At 36.5% G+C, this 14,056-nt stretch overlaps 1 pseudogene; it reads right to left on the reverse strand.

Moving 5' to 3' along the window:
* Positions 1-888: 888 nt before the first annotated feature.
* LOC109456663 (small ribosomal subunit protein eS4, X isoform-like) lies at positions 889-1,637 on the reverse strand (annotated as a pseudogene).
* Positions 1,638-14,056: the final 12,419 nt, after the last annotated feature.

Consider the following 14,056-nt stretch of genomic DNA (forward strand, 5'->3'; position numbering starts at 1 on the left):
TTTGGGAAAGATACTCTCTTGCTAAAAGAGACTTAAGAGGAATATACCTCTTTATTCCCTTCTCTGCTGGTCTTTGCATGCTGTTCAAAAAGATGTAATTTTTGTATCTGCATCTACCATTTTCTGAATATAAGGGCAATCCAGGGAATTATAGAAAAGCAATAAAACATAAAAGAACCGAGATGCTAAATTATCTAACCCTCCATTTTTATCAGGTATTATACTACTTATTGCGAAAAGCATCCCAATTGATACGAGAGTAACATAAAGGATGGGAAGTTAGGCTAATAATGAGGACACATTTATTTTCTCTGTGTTGATTCTACTTACAAAATGATATCTGAAAACAAGAGTAGTAACCAATTCATACAGCATTTATTACACAATCAGAAATGTTAGTTTTTATTATTTTGCTATGTGTAATATTGTTAAAACACTATTAGCAACTTGCAGCCATAAGGGAGGGTCTCTGATGGTTTCCTGTTCCATTAATTAATTCTTATTAAGGTTACTTTCAAAATTCCTAGCATGTCACAATGGTAAAGTCATCCTCACACATGTCCCATATATGTCATTTTAAAATTCTCCACTCAATTTCATATTTCTCTCTTTTCTTGATCTGTTTTAATTAAGCAAAAAGGTGACTTTTCAAAGATTATTGGTAAATATATTCTCTTTTCATCATATGTCAGCATTAAAATGGCATAATTGGACATGTGGAAGATTAAATACTCTTTATGGAATATAAACTAAAAATGAAACTATATTAATTAAGTTATAGGTATATCTGTACTATATTTAGTACACTAGGCTCTTCCTTTTTTTTTATGCTATATTATCTTTAATTGGGGATGAAGGCTTTTCCAAGTGTGTCACACACAGATCATTTCACCCACTGCTCTGTTTGGCTTCCAGTCTCTTGTCTCTCTCTCCAACAATGGTGAGGTGGTTACCCTTTCCACAGGGAAGAGAAATCCATGGTTTGTTGTGTTTGCCAATAACAAAAGTGTTTGAGAGTCAGGGGGCAAAGCTGTTTCACATGAACCACATCAAAAGAACCAGGTGTCTCTCTTGGTTGGCGATCACACCAATTCTTCCCAGGTTGGCACCTCCAGTCACCATGCACATATTACCAGTGTCAAACTTGATGAAATCAGTAATTTAGCCTGTCTCCAAATCAATCTGAATGGTGTCATTCACCTTAATGAAGGGGTCCGGGTAGCGATGGTGCGAGCATCATGGGTCATGAGATGCGGGATTCCTTTTGTGCCCACAAAGATCTTTTTCACTTTGCACAACTTGTACTTGGTCTCCTTGGGTGTAATGCAATGAAACAGCAAAGTGACCCTTGGTGTCACAGATCAGATGAAAGTTCATTCCGGTCTTGTTGATGCTGATGACATCAGTTTGGATCTTGCCATCAATCTAATGAACCGCTGCATGTAAATTTTCTTGACTTCATCTCCTGTTAGGGCATACTTTAGTCTGTACCTTAGGAAGATGACAAGATGGAGACATTCCCTCAGCTTGTGGGGACTGGAGGGTGGACGAGGAGCAAACACACCTGTCAGTTCATCCAGCATCCAGTGCTTTGGAGCTACTACACGCTTCATATGCTTCTTGGGACCACGAGCCATAGCTGTGCTGGGCACAGAGAGAAAGCTTCTTTTTAACTAGTGTTTTCTGAGAGTAAAACCATAGTCTTTTCTCCTTGCATGTTCACTGAAGTTAAAAAGGCTAATATCTTGTGGTATTTCTATGCATGTCTCTCCTCATTCCATGTGACTCCAGGACACACACATACCCCTGTGTTAGGAGATGCTATTTAAAAAGCAGTTTTTTTTGTTTTGTTTTTTGTTTTAATTCTAAGATATTAAAACATTAGGATATCAAATACATATATTAACTTGTCATTTCTGCTATAGGTAATTACATATAGATAATAGACGTCATAATTGTTGATCAAGTTCAAACTTGCCTACCCTGAATCAATTTATAATCAAGTTGGAAAGTGAAGGGTATTCTACTGTCTTTCCAATGTTGACCTTGGATTATAACTTTAGTTACCCAGGATGAGTGTTTTAAAAAGGAGGAGTGATTAAGAAACATCACTTCCAACCAAGATACATGGGGACCCAATATCTTCAGCTGAAACTCTGTAGTCTGGGAGCATTGTTGGATATATACAAAAAGAAGATTGAAAGTTTATCTATGAATCCTACCAAGTTTTTCAAAAAAATATAAAGTCATTTAAAGTTAGAGAAGTAGTTATTTGTGTGCTAGCCTTACTGTGTGGTAAAACTCAAAAGTATTTCGTTGAGTTAAAGTTTAGATTGTATTTAGAAGTATATCTCTGAATTAGAAATTTCCAAAGCCATAAAAATAATCTAATCTTAGTGTAGATAATTCACTCTCCTGATTTTTACCTCAGAGGAAAAAAAATAAGAAAACGTGTTTCAGAGGTAGGCCCTAGAATTAAAAGTTGTAGAGTGTTCATATATAATGTGGCTATATACTATGTAACTTTTCCTTAGATAAAAATGGCAAAAAAGTGGGGGTTTTTTGTTTGTTTGTTTGTTTGTTTGTTTGTTTAACTATCTGGTGCCAAATATGACTTTCATTATTCATTATTGGTCATTTAAAATATTACTCTCAAATGCCTTTTTTTCTACCAAAAAGTAAGGCACTGACACTAAATGGATTAGCTTAGTTTGGTGAGTGTTCTACAAAGTAAATAATTACGATTCACTAAAATAAACAGTATAAGAGAGAGGCATGAAATATATAGGGAAGCCTACAAGAAAGGCATTTCTCCTGGTTTGGGAAGTTAGAGAAGATTGTAACTGAGGTGACACATGAAATAATTCATAAAAAATTTTGCCAATCAGTAAGAGAAAGAAATTCATCCGTGGAAAGCAAAAAAGGAAACATAAATAGGCCACTGGAATTGAAAAACTGAAATAATAAATACAGTCATGTATTTCTACATGGAATGGTCTGGTGCGGAGAAATGTAGGTTGAACTGAGCAGTTGAGGTAAAAAAAAAAAGGAAGAAAAACAGCTCTAGAAAGATTCCACTTCTAATATTAATATATATATTTTTAATTCTTAAACTTTATATTTTAATTTATATTCACTAAAATCACACATTTTTGTGTACAGTTCTATGGAATTTGACAAATGAATTATTGTAACCACTACCACAAACAAGATACAGAACAGTTTGATTACCCCAAAACACTGCCTTTTTGTAATCAATCCCCCCCCTTATCCTTGTAACTCATAAATACTTGTTTAGAGCTCTAACACTTAAAAACAGGTAATAAATACATATGGATTATTTATGAAATTTGAACATATCTTAGCCACAAAATTAGCTTTAATAAATTCTATAAAACACAAGCAATAATGATCACACTGCAATATAATGAGACATTAACAGAAAACTGAACAAAACAACCTTTCCACTCAGGAAAAAAAAATGCTACTATACCACTCACGGGTCAAAGGGGAATTGCAGTCTTCTAATGATAATAACATTAGCAGTAATAATTATAATGAAAAAAATTATACATTTTTCTTAAAGAAAAGTGGAAATAATTTAAATAAATACAGCTAATGGAAATTCAATGAAGAAAAATTGCTCGTTAAGAAATAAAGCCACAATAAAAGTACATTTTTTTTCAAAAAGCCATTTTTGAAAAAAATGATAAATTAGAATACTGGTTGTTACAAAAAAATTCAAGTACACAATTTAGAAATAACAAGGGTTAAATAATGTTGAAATAGAGAAAATAAACTATCTTAAAGATGCTTTTGTTATATCATGCTTTTGTTAATGATACCACTAAGGGAAATGTTAGTAAAATGTGGAATTATCTACTTATATGACAGTCACTTCACTCTACTGTCTCCTATTCAGTTAACAGAAGGTTTTTTTCCAAGTTAGAGCCAGTTTGGGATTTTATATTTGTTCTTTAATCCTTTATTAATAAAACTCTAAGCTCTTTCACTCCATCAAGATCGCTTATGAATTCTTTCTGTTATCTATCATGACAAGAAAAATTTCTATATTTAAGTTATATACAGTTATAATGTCAATCGTATTATCATTTATTTATGAAAATTTTAAAGAGAAAGAACTGAGAACGGAAATCTTGAGAAAGCAATTGTGAAATGTCTTAAAGTTGACATTTGTGTAAGTTATTAAGGTTTTATCTCTCAGCTCCAAATCCATCCTTCGTGTGTGTGTGTGTGTGTGTGTGTGTGTGTGTGAAGCAGGAGCTAGGACTCTGAAAATTAACTTGCTCCTTTGCCAGCTGGTGTGCTGTTAGGTTTTACCAATAGAAACAGCTAGAGAATGTTGGAAGTCAGGAGGAGATGAGAAGAATTGACTTGTTTCTGTTTGTTTGAGTTCTGTGTCATCCCAACAAGGGACATTCACATTGACAGCAGCAGTGGATTCCAGCAGCAGGTGGATCCAGTGGAACTTGCACCACTCTCAGAACTGGCCTTACCCTGTCTCCTCAGAAGTGCTGGCATCAGCCATTGTCACTTCCTCCTCAGAAGTTTGACTTCTAGCTCTCTATACGTTCTCTTTTTCTTGTTTCTGGGACATCAACACCTGTTTTACAATATCAACTCCTCAAAAATCTGGCGCCTAATTCCACAGGGCCTCTTCTCCAAGTTTCTAGTTTCTAATAACCCAAAAATGTTCACTTAATTTTCCATTCCTAGGAATGTTCGCTGCTTCCTGCTGACATCTCTAGGAATGTAAAACCTCAGTGCTTTCGTTTTGAATTTAAATTTCTCCAATACTCATTCAACCAATTTCTTATTTTATTTCAAGTGGTCTCTCTTCTTCTTTCTGACTGTACCCTACCCAATATATCAGTCCAATTTTTCTGGGAAAATTTGTTACGGATTTCTCCAACAGTTTTATTGCAACATTCAAGTGTCTTTGCTTCTTAGAAGGATAACAAGGGGTTATTATATGGCCAACTAAAGTTTTTAACCTAGTATTTTTCGTGGTTTTTACAGAGCACTAGAGAAGCCTCCAGTCCAGGAGGATAATCTATGGGTCGGATGGCTCTCTAACTACCTATTCATCTCCCATAGGCGATCTGTGTGGTCTGAGCTCAGCGGCACCCACTTCCTATCCTCTGTCTCCAAGTGGAAGCTCCCAAGTCCCCACCTGTCCCCTGGCACCAATTATTGAGACTGTTAATTGCCCACCTCTCCTATCTAGATCCCCTTTATCTCACTTTCCCTTAACCTTCTTAATGACTGTTTCTGTCTGCGAGCTCCATGAGTTCCCGCTCAGTCCCTTATGCCTCCTCTGTGGACTGCCCCTTGACCTTGATCTTTGTCTTCATGTTATCCCTCTTAAAATCTTTCCAATGTATCAGCTCCTCCCCCGCACCTGTTTCTCCAGCTGCATACACCTCTCAGCCAGCAGTGCCCTCTTTTCACCTTGGTATCATTAACTCAGCACTAGACCTTGAGCAGATTCTAATGTCACGTAGAAGAATGTAGAATTAGGCTTGTGCCTATTTGATGAATGAGCAAATAGATTATAAAAGGTGGCGTCCTTAGAATAGAAGCAACATGGGTCTATCTCAGAGTCTTATATGCACACTGCCTCCTTTAATATCTTTCTTCAGAGATTAACAACTGTCACACCTGAATATTAACTGCAAAAACCAAAAAAATATTTAAAAATCTTCAATTTCAGCAAGTATTCTTATATGGAACAATGGCTTCCATTCTGTTCCCTTAGGTAGGCTTTTGCCTCATTATCGTTGCAACCCAATATTTAAAGATATCTCTCCTGTTCATTTCTATTCTTATTGTAACTTTTCTGCCTATGACTGTAGTCTCTTCTTCCTAATCTATCTACCAGGTAATGCAGTACTAGTTGCCCCTTGTCTGCTCCCTTTATCCACCTGATAGCTCTCGCTGTGGGTTCTTTGGGACCACTGTCATAGTCAGACTCATTTCTCTCCAGCTGCCTCAGGCATTTGAAAACTCTATCCTCTACATCTGACTACAGCACTTTCTCTTTCAAAACATGTTTCATTGTTTTCTTCATTTTAACACATCTTTTCTACTTCATCTTATCAGCAAGTTCCCCTTTTAAATATTTTAATGAAGTAAAAACAAAAGTGAATTCATTTAAGAAAACATATAAGAAAATAGTAATGCATATGCTATGCAAATATAGCAAAAATGATGAGAACATCATGCCAACTTCCAGTGTGTTCTAAAACATTGTCTGAGATACCAGATAAACAATTGTATTAAAGAGCAAAACCATTCTTCTGTTTTTTGGTGAATTTTGATGGTTTCCAGTGATCACTGTTTTCTTTTATAATTTACCTAAATTATCACATTAATAGTTTATTTATTCTGCTTGGGGAAGATGCAAATTTCACCAACTTGCATTATTACTCACCACTTCTGAAAGTTCTCTTCAAAAGTATCTCTTCAAAACTAAGAGATAACCATGGATTTTAAGCAACCAACGGCTTTTCTATACTCTCACTAACCGTAGATTTTAATTTCCTATTGCTGGTATCTGTTCTGTTCTTGCCAGCTTAAAGATAAACTCTTGGGTGAAAAAGAGAAACAAAGTAGGTTTGGGTAGCTATGATTTTAAAGAATGTCTGTCTTTAGCAAACTGATGTGCTTATTGTTGTTTTCTTAAGTAAGTATCTGTAAATACAACATGTAATTACACTTAAAATAATTTAGGAAACATAACATCCATGCCATCACTTTAATGACGATACTATGCTAATGTATTTGTCTGCAACAGCAAACAACACAATTGATTACACTTTTAATTATGTATCTGAAGAGTTTGCATCTGATTGTAACTCAAAGTCAGTTTTCCTATGAGATTTGATTGCTGGTTTCAGTCTATTTCCACTGCTTAACACTCATATTTAATGTCTACTTAAACCAGTGTTTGCATTTGGGCTGAAATCCAAATTGAGAGTTCCTTCATAGTGTTCTATCCATCCTGGGAAAATTCTACCCATTTCAGGAAGATCTAATTATGTCAAGAAAAACATAAATCTAAATGATGTTAGTATAATCAGCTTTTCTTGTCATAATTAAACTGTGCCTAAACAAAACTTGGGAAACATTTAAACTCATTTGAAAGGATAAGGTTAATGCAGAGTACAAGGTATTGAATTCATACACTCACCAGTTTATTAACAATAGCTTATTACCAATAGCTATCGGTAATAAGCTATTGTTAATAAACTGGTGATAGAGAACAGGGTTTCTGGATTTAGAAAGCTTGAGTTAAAGCACTTAATCTAGCACAGTATGTGTCACTTTGGATAATTTATTTAGTCTCTTTCTGAGGACAAGAAAAATACAAATGGCACAGCTTTTTGGTAAACCTACAATGATGATGCTTATAAATCACATAGAAAATGGGCTAGATTAGACATAGTGCTCATTAATGGTAAATAATTACTTTATTAATATTATTTTTTAAATGCCTACATTATTATTGACATCATCAAAATGGTGGCATGAGGCGAGCCTCTGTAAAGCTCCCCGGGAATTTACAACCAATCGAACAACAATAACTCCACAAAGGACTCCGTGCACATCAGACAGGCAAGACGAAGAGGCCCACTACTGAATTCACCTAAAGGTGGGCAAACTGCAAGAGCAGGGGAAGAGGGAAGAGAAAAGTGTGGAGACGGAGATGCGCGGGCGCAGGACACAGACCTAGCTCAGTGCGCCGAGCTCGCTGCTTCCCGGAACTACCGCAGCTGCGGGATAGGGAAGAACTCGGACTGCTAGGGCTCCGCTTATGGCCCACAGGGCTGAGGGGGCAGCATGTAACACGGCTGAACCCAACACACAAGGCAGAGACCTCGGAGAAAAGACTGAGGGAAGAAGGCTGAAAACGGTGGTTTAAGCCCTCACTGCCAAGCAGAGAACTGAAGCCTTAGGCACTGAGAATAGCCAGCCCCTCCCTACCCTCCCAGAGCTCACCTGGCTCCCACCTGCCCGATGCTAGAAGCAGAACAGTAGCAGTGTCAGATCAAAACAACAGAATCTTTGCTGTTCTGAGAACTGTGGACCGCAGACACAGATTCACAGCCCAACTAGTTCCGGCAAAGGGGAGGGAGCTGTGGAAGCAGGACTGGCTGTTGTGATGGTCGCCACCATTGCTCTGGGCCACCTCTCACAACTCACCCCGCCCCTTACCCCACCTATCTGGGCGGATCCCCGCAGGAGTAAACAGAACTGCTGAAACAGACGGGCTCTGAATGTAGTGCAGGAAGAGCTTTGGAACTTCAAAACCTCTCCGCATACCCACACGGACACTGCACCCTGTGACCCAGGCGAACTATTAACAGAGGAGAAGCCCGTCTCCCAGGGAATCCCCCCATTGTGTGAGAAGCTGGAAGAGTGCAGAGAAAACATAGCATTACCGTGTGAGAGAGGGAAAAAAGGCTGCATTCGGCGAGAAAATAAAACATTTTACCAACAAGTACTGGAAAACAAAAGAAAGACCTCTTCCTATCAACCTGTTGCAGACGCCACTCCTGTAGATGTCTCGGAAGAGAAATAATAAATCAGTAATTGCCATGAATAACCAAAGCAATGAGACAGCTCAGAAAGAAAGTGAAAACTCTCCAGAAAAGGAACTTAAAGATATGGAAATATGGGACTTAAATGACAGAGAATTCAAGAATGCAGTTCTGAAAAAACTCAACGAGATGCAAGAAAACACAGAAAGGCAGTTTAATGAACTCAGAAACACAATCAAAGAACAACATGAGCATTTTACGAAAGAGATTGAAATTTTAAAAAAGAACCAAATAGAATTTCTAGACAATAAGAACTCAATAGAAGAAATTAAGAATGAAATAACCAGCTTAGGTAGTAGAGTTGACCAGATGGAGGAAAGAATCAGTGACACTGAAGATAGAAACCTGGAAATTACACAGATGGAAGAAGAAAGAAACTTGAGACATAAAAGAAATGAAAGAATTCTACAAGAACTTTCTGACTCAATCAGAAAGAGCAATATAAGAATAATGGGCATACCAGAAGGAGAAGAAAGAGAGAAAGGAATAGAGAGCATATTCAAACAAAGAGTCGATGAGAACTTCCCAAACTTGTGGACAGAACTGAATCCTCGAACCCAAGAAGCAAAAAGAACACCTAATTGCCTCAATCCCAACAGGCCTTCTCTAAGGCACATTGTATTGAAGCTGTCTAAAATCAACGACAAAGAAAGAATCCTCATGGCAGCCAGGGAAAAGAAGACGGTAACCTACAAAGGAAAACCCATTAGATTATGATCAGATTTTTCAGCAGAAACTCTACAAGCCAGGAGGGAGTGGAACCAAATATTCAAACTACTGAAAGAGAGAAATTATTAGCCAAGAATAATATATCCAACAAAGATATCCTTTAGATATGAAAGAGGAATAAAGACCTTTCCAGACATACAGAAGCTGAGGGAATTTTCTAATACACGACCTGAACCACAAGAAATACTAAAGGAGGCTATTCAACGACCATCAACAGGGACAATTTGTGGCAACCAAAACATAAAAAGGGGGAGAGTAAGGCCTGAACCGGAATATGGGAATGGAGAAAGTAAGCGTGCTGAAGAAAATGGAATACTCTAAATATCAAACATTCTTTTGCATATACTTAAGGGTAACCACTCAAAAAAAAAAAAAATCCAGAACTGAAATATATACTGTAATAATAGAAGAAACAGAGGGAAACATCATAGAATACCACCACACAGAAATAATAGACAACAACAAAAAGGCAAAGAAACAATGGAGACACAGCCTTACCAGAAAACTAAAGATAGAATGACAGGAAATCCTAACATATCAATAATCACCCCAAATGTAAATGGACTGAACTCACCAATAAAAAGGCACAGAGTAGCAGATTGGATCAAAAAACTAAACCCAGCCATATGCTGTGTGCAAGACACGCATCTCAGCTACGAGGACAAGCATAGACTCCAAGTGAAAGGGTGAAAATTGACACTCCAAGCAAATGGTACTCAGAGAAAATCAGGTATAGCCATAATGATATCAGATGAAACAGACTTCAAGGTTAAAAAGATAACAAGAGACAAAGATGGACATTTCATAATGGTGAAGGGAACTATACAACAAGAAGACATAACAGTCATCAATATTTATGCCCCCAATCAGGGAGCACCGAAATATACCAAGCAACTACTAACAAAACTAAAGAGAGAAATTGACCAAAACACAATTATACTAGGGGACTTAAATACATCATTGACAGCTATGGATAGATCATCCAAACAGAAAATAAATAACGAAACAGCAGCCCTAAATGACACATTAGATGAAATGGACAAAATTAACATTTATAGAGCACTTCATCCTAAAACATCAGACTATACATTATTTTCTAGTGTACACGGAACATTCTCAAGGATAGACCACATATTGGGACATAAAATCAGCCGCAGCAAATTGAAGAAAATTGAAATCATACTAAGCGTATTCTCTGATCACAAGGCTTTGAAATTGGATATAAACTGCAAAACAAAAGCAGGAAAAAACACAAAAACATGGAGATTAAACAACAAACTTTTAAAGAACGACTGGATCAAAGAAGAAGTTAGAGGAGAGTTCAAAAAATACATAGAAACAAATGACAATGAAAATACTTCCTACCAAAATATTTGGGATGCAGTGAAAGCAGTTTTAAGAGGGAAATTTATATCATTACAGGCCTATCTCAAGAAACAAGAAAAATTCCAAATAAATAACCTCATGTTACACCTTAAAGAACTAGAAAAAGAAGAAAAAGTGAAACCCAAGGTCAGGAGAAGAAAGGAAATAACAAAAATCAGAGCAGAACTAAATGAAATAGAGAACAAAAAGACAATAGAAAAAATTAATGTGACAAAGAGCTGGTTCTTTGAAAAGATTAACAAAATTGTCAAACCATTGGCTAGGCTCACTAAGATAAAAAGAGAGAAGACACTAATTAACAAAATCAGAAAGAAAAAGGGGAAGTTATCACGGACACCACAGAAATACACAGGATCATCCAAGAATACTATGAAGGAATATATGCCACCAAATTCAATAACCTGGAAAAACTGGACAAGTTCTTAGAAACATATAGCCTTCCAAAGCTGAACCATGAAGAACTGGAAAATCTAAACAGACCGATCGCCAGTAACGAAATTGAATCAGTCATCCAAAACCTTTCCAAAAGCAAAAGACCGAGACTAGATGGCTTCATTAGTGAATTCTACCAAACCTTCAAAGAGGATCTAATACCAATCCTGCTCAAACTCTTCCAAAAAATTGAAGAAGAGATAGTACTCCCTAACTCATTTTACGAGGCCAACATTACCCTGATACCAAAACCTGGACAGCACAAAAAAAGAAAACTACAGACCAATATCTCTGATGAATACAGATGCAAAAATCCTAAACAAAATTCTAGCAAATTGAATATAACAATGCATTAAAAAGATTATTCATCACAACCAAGTGGGGTTCATCCCCGGGGCACAAGGATGGTTCCATATCCGCATATCCATCAATGTGACACATCACATAAACAAAATAAAGGACAAAAATCATATGATTGTATCAATCAATGCAGAAAAAGCATTTGACATGATACAACATCCATTTATGATTAAAACACTTAACAAAATTGGTATAGAAGGAAAATACCTTAACATAATAAAGGCAATATATGACAAGTCCTCAGCTAATCTCATAATTAATGGTGAAAAACTGAAGCCCCTTGCTCTACGTTCAGGAACACGACAGGGCTGTCCTCTATCACCTCTGCTTTTCAACATAGTGTTGTAAGTCCTTGCCAGTACAATCAGGCAAGAGAAAGAAATACGAGGCATCCAAATGGGAATGAAGAAGTTACATTATCATTCTTTGCAGATGACATGATGCAATATATAGAAAACCCTAAAGACTCCACCAAAAAGCTATTAGAAACAATCAACGAATACAGTAAAGTTGCTGGCTACAAAATCAATGTACAAAAGTCCATTGTTTTCCTCTATACTAACAATGAAATCTCAGAAAAACAAATACAAAAAACAATTCCTTTTGCAATTGCAGCAAAAAGAATAAAAGACCTAGGAATAAACTTAACCAAGAATGTGAAGGACCTATATGCTGAAAACCATAAGACATTTTTGAAAGAAATTAAAGAAGACACAAAGAAATGGAAAGACATTCCATGCTCATGGATTGGAAGAATCAACATAGTTAAAATGGCCATATTACCCAAAGCAATATACAGATTTAATGCAATCCCCATCAAAATCCCAATGGCATTTTTTAAACAAATAGAACAAAAAATCATCAGATTTGTTTGGCACCTCCAAAGACCCCGAATAGTCACAGCAATCTTAAGAAAAAAGAACAATAATGGAGAAATCACACTTCCTGAATTTAGCTTGTACTACAGGGCTACAATAATCAAAACAGCATGGTACTGGCAGAAAAACAGACACATAGACCAACAGAATAGAATTGAGAACCCAGAAATAAAACCACATAAATATGGACAGATAATTTTTGACAAAGAAACTAAAAACACACAATGGAGAAAAGACAGCCTCTTCAATAAATGGTGCTGGAAGAATTGGATAGCCACGTGCAAAAGAATGAAACTAGACTGCTGTCTGTCACAATGTACCAAAATTAATTCAAAATGCATCAAAGACTTAAGCCTAGGACCTGACACAGTAAACTGCATAGAAGAAAACATAGGTACTAAACTTATGGACCTTAGGTTCAAAGAGCATTTTATGAATTTGACTCCAAAGGCAATGGAAGTAAAAGCTAAAATAAACGAGTGGGACTATATGAAACTTAAAAGCTTCTGCACAGCAAAAGAAACCTTTGACAAAATAAAGAGGCTACCAACTGAATGGGAGAAGATTTTTGTAAACAGTGCCTCCGATAAGGGGCTAATATCCAAAATATACAAGGAACTCATGCAACTCAACAACAGAAAAACAAACAACCCAATTGAAAAATGGGCAGAGGACCTGGAGAGACATTTCTCCAAAGAGGACATACAAATGGCAAATAAACATATGAAAAAATGCTCAACATCACTAATTATCAGAGAAATGCAAATAAAAACCACAATGAGATATCACCTCACCCCAGTTAGAATGGCTATCATCAACAAGACAAATAGTAACAAATGTTGGAGAGGCTGTGGAGAAAAAGGAACCCTCATACACTGTTGGTGGGAAGGCAGATTGGTGCAGCCGTTATGGAAGGCAGTGTGGAGGTTCCTCAAAAAATTACAAATAGAATTACCCTATGACCCAGCAATCCCTCTCCCAGGTATCTACCCAAAAAATCTGAAAACATTTATCCATAAAGACACGTGTGCCCCAATGTTCATTGCAGCTTTATTTACAGTGGCCAAGACATGGAAATAACCAAAATGTCCTTCAATAGATGAATGGATAAATAAGTTGTGGTATATATACACAATGCAATACTATTCAGCGGTAAGAAAAGATGATATAGGAACATTTGTGACAACATGGATGGATCTTGAGAGTGTAATGCTGAGCGAAATAAGTCAGACAGAAAAAGCAGAGAACCATGTGATTTCACTGATATGTGGTATATAAACCAAAAACAACAAAAGAACAAGACAAACAAATGAGAAACAGAAACTCATAGACACAGACAATAGTTTAGTGGTTACCAGAGGGTTAGGGGGGTGGGGGGTGGGGGGTGGGATATGAAGGTAAGGGGGATCAAATATATGGTGATGGAAGGAGAACTGACTCTGGGTGATGAACACACAATGGGATTTATAGATGATGTAATACAGGATTGTACACCTGAAATCTATGTAATTTTACTAACAATTGTCACCCCAATAAATTTAATACAATTAAAAAAATAAATAAATAAAATAAATAAATAAATAAAATAAAATAAAATTAGTGTTGTGTATTGAACACTCACTGCCAGCCAGGGATGGTATAATCACA

The sequence above is a fragment of the Rhinolophus sinicus genome, chromosome 1 (genome assembly GCF_057876585.1).
Source record: "Rhinolophus sinicus isolate RSI-liver-muscle chromosome 1, RSI-T2T, whole genome shotgun sequence".
Taxonomy (NCBI): domain Eukaryota; kingdom Metazoa; phylum Chordata; class Mammalia; order Chiroptera; family Rhinolophidae; genus Rhinolophus; species Rhinolophus sinicus.